This window comes from Bison bison, unplaced genomic scaffold (assembly GCF_000754665.1).
Source record: "Bison bison bison isolate TAMUID 2011002044 unplaced genomic scaffold, Bison_UMD1.0 scf7180017864280, whole genome shotgun sequence".
Lineage (NCBI taxonomy): Eukaryota > Metazoa > Chordata > Mammalia > Artiodactyla > Bovidae > Bison > Bison bison.
This window is the reverse complement of record NW_011494852.1, coordinates 579,526-588,404: the sequence shown is the minus strand read 5'-3', so window position 1 is coordinate 588,404 and position 8,879 is coordinate 579,526. Positions and strand designations below refer to the sequence as shown.

The following is an 8,879-nucleotide window of genomic DNA, read 5'->3' as shown; positions in this document are numbered from 1 at the left end:
ACTCGATGGACGTGAGTTTGAGTGAACTCCGGGAGTTGGTGATGGACAGGGAGGCCTGGTGTGCTGCAATTCATGGGGTCGCAAAGAGTCAGGCACGACTGAGCGACTGAACTGAACTGAAGGACACACTCATTGTTCACATGCTACCTGGGAAGACCCAAATCACAACATAATTGTTCTCCTTACTGGTTTATTATGTCTCTTTTCTGAACCTTAGTTTCTCCCACTGCAGAACAGTTCTCGTGTGTTAAGAGTTTCTTCCCACTCAGATACTTTCACAGCCTATATTTGGTCTTGAAGCAATTATAGAACCTGGGGATAAATTAGCCTAAGGTATTTCCTTTGCCCTTCTTACGTCCTCTTTAATTTTGGGTTGTGCATTTATTTTTGGGTCTTTTTCTTTCCCTCTTTTCAGTGTGATGTATGGAAAAACAGTGTTTAAAAGAGACCTTGTAAAATTACACTTGGATTTAAGCAGAATTCTATGAAATGTGTGCTTAAGCATTTTGGGGGTAAAAAAGAATTTAAAACGGGATATTCTCTTAGACTTAAGTATCTGAAACTGGAAATAAGTTGCAAGGAAGAAGGAAGTAAGTATCCAGAGAATTCCAGTGCATCCTGTAGGGTCTGGCTCCCTAGGACCCAGAAATGGTGCCTTTTTGGTGGGAGGGCTTGGGTGATGTTAAAAACGAGGAAATGATCTGAACAACTACAATGATTAATACTAACACTCGTCTTCAAAGAGCCATGAGCTCTTTAGTATCTATGAAATATATGAGGCTTCAGTTGAAGTTTTTATCTGAGAGATGTATCTGGGGCTCTATTTCATCTTCACTCAGCTGAAGGCAACCTTGAGGGCTGCATGGAAGGAGGGGGAGATGGGTGGAGACAATTCTGAGGATAGAGAAGCAATATTCTTGCAGAGGTGTCTTGGAAAGCTTGATGTCCTGTGTTGGCTCATGGAAAAATTCAGCAGGTGAGACCACCATCTTGAATGGTGTCAGACCTGGGTGTTACATCCACCTAGACCCCTTAATTGACCGACCAAACTCTCTGGGCCTTAATTTGCATATAGATCATGAAAGAAAGACAAACTCTACCTTTCAGGGTTGTTATAAGGAATATTATCTATGGAACATGCACTCAACAAGTGTTTTGTTATTAACTGCATAGATACCATCACTCTGGTTTCCAGATGTCCATTCTAGTTGAGGTCTGTCTTCTCTCTGCTTCTCCCCACACTCTTTTGAAGAGCTAGCTGCTTTTTAAAGGAGCTATTGACAGACTGTGTCTCAGGTCTTCTGTAGGGTCCGGCCTGACCATCTCCCACATGAACATTTTGGAAACACAAAGAGAAACAATTAGAGGTGTGAGAAGGCTGGCATTGAAAGACGGCCCAAAGAAGAAGCCAAGCCATTTCATCAACGTGGAAGTTCACTTGGGTCAAAGATGGGGTTATGGTCAACATTCATTATTTGGTCAGTGTCCCTGGCTGAAAGGGGGTGAGCCTGTCCAGAGCAGTGCCCTCACCAGCTGATTTGTTTCTACTTGGAAATTCCTTTCCATATCCAAGGTGCCACAACAACTTACCTGCCCATTGCCTTTCATCTAATTTCCTTTTGGGCAACCCTATCTAGAGCCCATGCTTGGCATTTCCTGCCACTGGCAGGATGAAAAGGATGCTGGAGAACATGTTTCTCTGGTTCTCGAGCATCAGCAAGTTCAAGTACACATCCAAAGGTAATTTTGTTAGGCAACATGCTAGTTCTTCTCTGACGGTCGTTATGAGCCCCAGTGATAAAGTGTGTATGTTCCAATGATTATAGGAATTTTATTTTCATCTGGTTTTTATATTGCTATAAATATTTTGCATTTACCAAATAAAGTGGTTGCTACATAGAGATCATAACTTCTGGGACCTAAATTTGCTTCAGATGATAGGCAAATTATAGACTACAATATGTGATCAAACAGCAGTATGGGGAACTTAAATAGAGTGAGCCCTGAGGACGGAGGCCGCTCAAAACTGTGGGGGATGGACTAAATGGTAGTTTTAGCAAAGCTATCGCTGATTCCAGCAGATAAATTATGCTCTGCCTTTTTGTATCTCTTTGGGACTGTACTACATAAATTATGACCAAATATAATTTAGGCTATCAGCCTATATTTCTGAACATCCATCTTGTACATTTTAAGTACAAAATTACCATTTTGCAGAAGTATAAAATTGAGACAAATTTTTTTCCATCTGTGCATTTAACTTCTGCATACTTTATAGCAGCTAAAGGGTTCGAGAGGACCTCATTACCATCCAAAGGGGACGTTAGCCCTGCGACTATATAACTGTATTAAGATCTACATAAACGGGAATAAAGTTCGAGGGACAGTAGAATGTGGAATTATATATTTTTTCTTAAATGGAGATGTAACTTTTACATAAAACTGCTCATCTCTGCTTTCCTGAATAAGAGTAACTGTTTATAAATTCAGACTTGCTGATGAAGAAGTCTGTGTATATGAAAAGCCCTTCAAAACATGAAGAAAAGGGCAGGCTGTCAGTGACCAAGGGGGTACCCCATGGGGGCTTTCAGAGACCTCTAGGCTCTTGTTCTGGACTTGAACTCTGGGGTGGTCCACAGAAATGGCAGGGGACCTTTGGAGCCCTGTCCATTTATCACACAGCCTACCTCAGCTTTCTTTAAAAAAAAAAAAAAAATTATTTGGCTACTCTGGGTCTTAGTTGCAGCATGCAGGACTTTGAGTTGCGGCATGTGGAATCTCGTTCCCTGACCAGGGATTGAACCTGGGACCCCTGCATTGGGAGTACAGAGTCTTAACCACTGGACCACCAGGGAAGTCCCTACCTCAGCTTTCTGAGTAATATCTCCTGTGCCCACCCATTAGGGGTAAGGCCCGTGCTCAGTTGCTCAGTCATGTCTGAACTGACTCTTGGCAGCCCCATAACTGTAGCCTGCCAGGCTCCTCTGTCCATGGGATTTTCCAGGCAAGAATACTGGAGTGAAACTGTATGGCAAAACCCACCACAATATTGTAAAGTAATTAGCCTTCAATTAAAGTAAATAAATAATAATTACAAAAAGAATACTGGAGTGGGTTGCCATTTCCTACTCTAGGAGATCTTCCCCACCCAGGGATCAAACCCACCCCTCTTGCGTCTCCTGCATTGGCAGGCAGGTTTCATTACCACTAGCGCCACCCGGGAAGCCCCAGGGGTAAGGCATGCATGCGTGCACATGGGCTGTTTATTGTGACTTCAGGTAGTTGGCTTTCCGAGAGGCCAAAGGTGAGCTTGACTAAGAAGCAATAAGGGCAGCAGAAGGATTGTAAGGCAGTTTCCTTCCAGATTCTGCCTGGCACAGGGAAGTCTGCAAAGGGCATTTGGTAAACCTCTATTGAGGGACCGGAGCTGCCTCCAGCCTGGATTTCCTCAGGACTTGGGGTGACACTGCTCTGATGACCATCATTGCATCTGAGGGTGATTTTTCTAGGGTTGGACAGCTGGTTGTTCCTGGAAATTGCTGGAATGGAGCTGCTTATGGTTTATAGCATGGAGAGATAGCAGAGAGGGATGATGTAAGACTAGACTGTTCAGGCCAAGAGGACAGCTCTGCTTAACCTTCTAGCCCCTCACTCCTGCACATACCATGAATAGTTTTTTTTTTTTGAAAGATCTTAATGAATTTTTGCCCTTAATCTTTCTTTGTTTCTACATATGACTCTTCCCCCCTTCCAAACTACTTTTTCATTTTTTCTCCTATGTCATTTCTTTCTTCCTGGTGTATCTATATATCAGCCAAACAGGATGGCTTGCTGGTCTACCAGCACTCTCTATTTATGGTGCTCTTTAGTGAACTCTTATTTACATAAGTTGGGGGAGGTGTCCCAACTTAGCCCTCAGGGGGCTGTAGTCCAGGTGGAGAGAAACGATGAACAGGGCCCCTGAGGACAGACAGTCAAGATTTGGGTGTAATTGCTGTGGACACGACTGAGTGACTTCACTTTCACTTTTCACTTTCATGTATTGGAGGAAGAAATGGCAACCCACTCCAGTGTTCTTGCCTGGAGAATCCCAGGGCCGGCAGGGCCTGGTGGGCTGCTGTCTATGGGGTCGCACAGAGTCGGACACGACTGAAGCGACTTAGCAGCAGCAGCAGCAGCAGCTGTGGAACCACCAGACACAATGCTGATGACCCTGGACACTAGTAGGATTTGTTGCACGTACACATTAACGTGTTAGATCTCGCTTACTCACAAGTTTGAAATGAAGTGAAGTGAAAGTCGCTCAGTCGTGTCTGACTCTTGGCGACCCCATGGACTATACAATCCATTAAGTTCTCCAGGCCAGAATACTAGAGTGGGGAGCCTTTCCCTTCTCCAGGGGATCTTCCCAACCCAGGGATCGAACCCAGGTCTCCTGCATTGCAGGCAGATTCTTTACCGGCTGAGCCACAAGGGAAGCCCCTCAACTTTGGGGAGAATCACATGAGATCAAAGGGAAGAAGGGTTTTGAGAGGGGGGCAGTGCCTGGGCCTCCTCTGGAGTGGCTTTGGGAGGATAAAAGTCCCAGCTCCGCTGCCTGTGAGCACTCGGTTCTCAGAAGGTGTCAACAGACACTTCTTGCATGGGGAAGGTCTGATCCTATCTAATGTGGAATAGTTCTTATTTTCTCTAGGGGAAATAGTGCACAGGAGTGCCTGGGGGATTGGATTCAGGACGGGCTCTTCTGAAAGGGTGCAGGGTGATGGTGGGACCCATCCCTGGATTAGGGACCCTGAATCCAAAGTGGGGATACATACACCAGAGGACTCCCAGCTATTATATCATTGATGAAGTGTTTGGAGGAAAAGCAGAACCACTGAAATATAAGAATTTGGCCTTTGAAAGCCCTGAGGCCACCCCACCTTAGGGTGAATTGAAGTCGCTCAGTCATGTCCGACTCTTTGTGATCCCATGAATACCAGGCTCCTCTGCCCATGGGATTTTCTAGGCAAGAGTACTGGAGTGGGTTGCCATTTCCTTCTCCGGGGAACTTCCCGACCCAGGGATCGAACCCAGGTCTCCCACATTGTAGACAGACGCTTTACCGTCTGAGCCATCAGGGAAGTCATCCTCCCTAGGGTGGAGGATGTCAAATCACCAGTTTTTCATTCCTTCATTTGCTAATCAGTGACTCTTTATTGAGGACCTACTATGAGCCAGGCACATTCTATCTCAGACTAAGATCTAGAACTTCTAGACCACCAGGGAATTAAGAAATACAACAAATAAATAAATTTAAAAAATGCCCGCTCATATCTTCTTCAGAAAATAAAACAGAGCCTTCAGTTAGAAAGTGACAGGATTTGGCGCTATGCTATCACGGGTGGCAGGCAGTCCTCTCCGAGGAGGTGACTGCTGAACCTGGAAGGTGAGAAGGGGCCAGCTGGGGACAGGGGGCCAGCAGAGGGACACACAGGAGGAGGGCCCAGGAAGGGACCGAGCAGACACCACCCCCACCGCTGGCTATAACCTCTGCCCTTGGTTTACTCATTCATTGCCTTAGGCTTGAATCAACCCAGTTTCCCAAAGTCATCAGCACGTGAATGACACAGGGGGAAGCTGAATGCAGGCCTCCGGCCTCAAACTTCCTCCCCCAAACCCTCTGTGTCTTCAGACTTGGATGGAGCTTCTAAGAGGCTTCCCAGGTGGTGCTAGTAGTAAAGAACCCGCCTGCCAGTGCAGGAGACATAAGAGATATGCGTTCAATCTCTGGGTAGGGAAGATCCCCTGGAGGAGGGCATGGCAACCCACTCCAGTATTCTTGCCTGGAGCATCTCATGGACAGAGGAGCCTGGAGGGCTACAGTCCACAGGGTCCCCAAGAGTCAGACATGACTTAGTACACAGGCATGGAGGTTCTAAGATTTGGAACAGAAAGAAGAAATGGCTACCCATCATCTGCTTCACCTTCAGGTCCTTGTACATCAGGGGCAGCAATTTTGAGGACAGAGCAATGTCAAACCTGTTTAAAGAGGGTGCTTCTTCCTGTGACCACCTCCCAAACCTCTCCTAGAGTCATGGTATCACACAGCTACAGGGGGCCACCCTATTCCCGGGGGGAGTACACATGAATGGGGCCTGCCCTATGCACCAAGGGTAAAGCCACACCATGGCTCACCTGTGCCCTGGAAGCACTGGGCCCAGAAGAGCTGGAGGCTGGCTCTATCCATCATCAACACGTGACTCCTCTCTAAAGCATAGACTCGGGTTTAGAAAGGGTGCAAGTGGAGATCAGCTTAGAACAAGGACAGATGGACATGGCTGTGCAGTATTGTGGGAGAAGAAGGTGGCTAACTCTTGATTCCTCTTCCAAAGCTCAAGGTCTCACCTTTGGTAGAGTCTGGTTATCAGAGCTGAGACCAACTCTCACCTCTTTCACATGCTGGGGGAACTAACCGTTAATTCAACATGAGGAATAGAATGACCTTGAGCTGGAAATTCACCTCTGGTTGTCATCAGTACACTTTATCCCAGTGGTCAATCACCCCAGGAAGCCAGCTGTAATCCCAAACCAGCTTACCTAATAACCATGAAAAAAATCATAGACACAGGGCACTTGGCATGAGCACATGTTTTTTGTTGAAGGAAACGGTCCAGCCAGATATAACCTAAGTCTGAAGTCTATAGGGAATGGGTTGGATGGTGCCTGGGTTGGCAATTAAAGGTGTAAGGATTATTAATGGAAGCCTGAAGAAAACCAACATCAAGGAGCAGGTTGGGAATGCAGAAGCCACAGATGGAACTGAGCCTGAGTGGTGAGGGAGATAGAAGGAAAAGCAGTGGTCAAGGCGGTAGACAGTTTCAAGGTGGCAGAAGTGGTCACCAGTGGTACATGCAGCAGAGTGTCCACCAGTGTAAGGTTTGAGAAGTGCCCATTAGATCTGGCTGCAGGAAAGTCATGGATGACGTGAGCAGGTAAGGGGAGCAAGTGAGGATCGAAGGTGGCTAGTTTAGGCTGGAGGAGCCTTGAGCCAGTGATGATGGAGAGAATGGAGGAGAGGAGAGAGAAGGTTTTGTCTTCAGCAGAAGGATGGTTTGCTGAGACAGATGGGAAGGAGGTGTGGCCACAAAAGTTTCTAAGTCTGTAGGTGGCAGACCTCGCACTGCATGGTGAATACGGAAAAGGATGGAGCAGGATCTGAACTTGGTTGGTGGCGGGGAAAAGATGGGTCAGGTGAGGACACTGAGTCTGCAGCTGAAAGCAGTCAGTTCGATGAACCTATGTGGGTTCTGGGCTGAGGGGAAAGAGGAGCAGCCAGGAAGCGGCTGATACAGGAGGGGAAAGTTGCGGTCCATTTCCCAGAGGTCTCCAGGAAGTCAAACCCCTGGAGTGTCTGGAGACTGAGAGGTCTCCAGACTGGTTGAGAATCCTGGGGACAGACCCACCTACCCTGGGACAACCCTGGTGGGTGGCTGTGTGGAGAAACAGGCTCGACTCCTGGCTCTCCTTTGTGAGCTTGAGCAAGATATGTCACCTCTCTGGGTTTCCCCTGCAATGGTGATGCTTCTTCCATGATGGGGTTGGAGCCTCCATAATGCAAAGCAGAACCATGCTGGGGACTGAGTGAAATGATCTATGTGATGGCCTTAGGCCAGGGCCTGGCGTAGTGCAATGCTTGATACCTGATGGCTGCTGTCATCATCATCATCATTATTACCATCATGTCATGGAAACAGGCTTCTAGAAAGCTCTGTGGCAGGTCCTAGGAGGGAAATCAAAGACCAACGTGGATGTACAGGAGCAGGAGGTGTTGAGCCTGGACGGACATATATCTGAGCATGTCTTGAGGCAAGTGTGAGGGGACAGGTTTTTATAAACCCCAGTGTTTTTCCTTTCCTTGCCTCGTGCCTCAGTTTCCCTGTATTTGGGATTAAAGAATTGGAGAAGTGGACTTTTTAGTTCCTTCTAGTACTGTCATCCTAACTCTGTCACCCTGTCCTGGGGTTTTGCTGAAATGTCACCCACCCACTCTTCCTGCAGGGCCAGAAACTCCCGGTGACAAAGTCACGTGGTCCCAGAGCAGCAGATAGTTCCCTGGATGGGAGGACAGTGTATGTGGCCAACCAGTAGCCAACTGTTTGTACAGATCAAGGCTGCTGAGATGCAAAGTAGAAACACGGCAGGGGAAAACAGGCCCTGTCTCTGGAAGAGAGATGGCTCCACGATGAGCAGACCCACAGGACGGTGGGGAGCGCTAGTAGGGCGTCTGAGGTCTCCGTGTCTGTCTGCTGGTGTTCTCACCAGCATAAAAAAACGGTGGGTAACAGGGGGTGTGGGGCTGGAGATTGACAGAGGGCCAACTCGGCATCTGAGACCCTGGCTTCTGCTTTGGACAGCAAACTTGACCTTGCGTGTGGTTATCAAGTGGGGTATCGTCCTTCCCAGTGGGTTGGGGGGCACTAGGGAGCATGTTTTCCATTAAATGACCCCTTTGTGGGGTCGTGGAAGGCCGTGGTGACTGACCTCAGGTTCATTCAGAGCACCAGGGCCCTTCCAGCCACCAGCCCTCCAATGCACACACACACACACACACACACACACACACACACACACAGACTGCTGAAGACTTGAACTTGGAGAGGTCAAGAGGTTAGTCCTGGCCCCCCTGGGCAAGTAGCAGGGAAGTGAAACAAATTGACAATACCAATTGTCAGGGCCAAGTTCTTCAAGGGCAGCATAGCCTGTGTCTGCAGGGCCTGCCTCAGCCTTGAACAAAGGTGCTGGGATGTGCCTGAGGCCAGGAAAAAAAAAAAAAAAAAGCCTTCAGGGTGAGACCTCTTCTGGAGCCACAGGGCTCCCTGATTTCAAGCCTGTGCTCG

The 8,879-nt window shown here is 47.7% G+C and overlaps 1 non-coding gene across 1 annotated transcript; it reads right to left on the bottom strand.

Moving 5' to 3' along the window:
- Positions 1 to 2,782: 2,782 nt before the first annotated feature.
- On the bottom strand, positions 2,783 to 2,855 carry TRNAG-CCC. Its single transcript has one exon. It is a non-coding gene; the product is annotated as a tRNA-Gly (tRNA).
- Between the last annotated feature and the right edge of the window lie 6,024 nt (positions 2,856 to 8,879).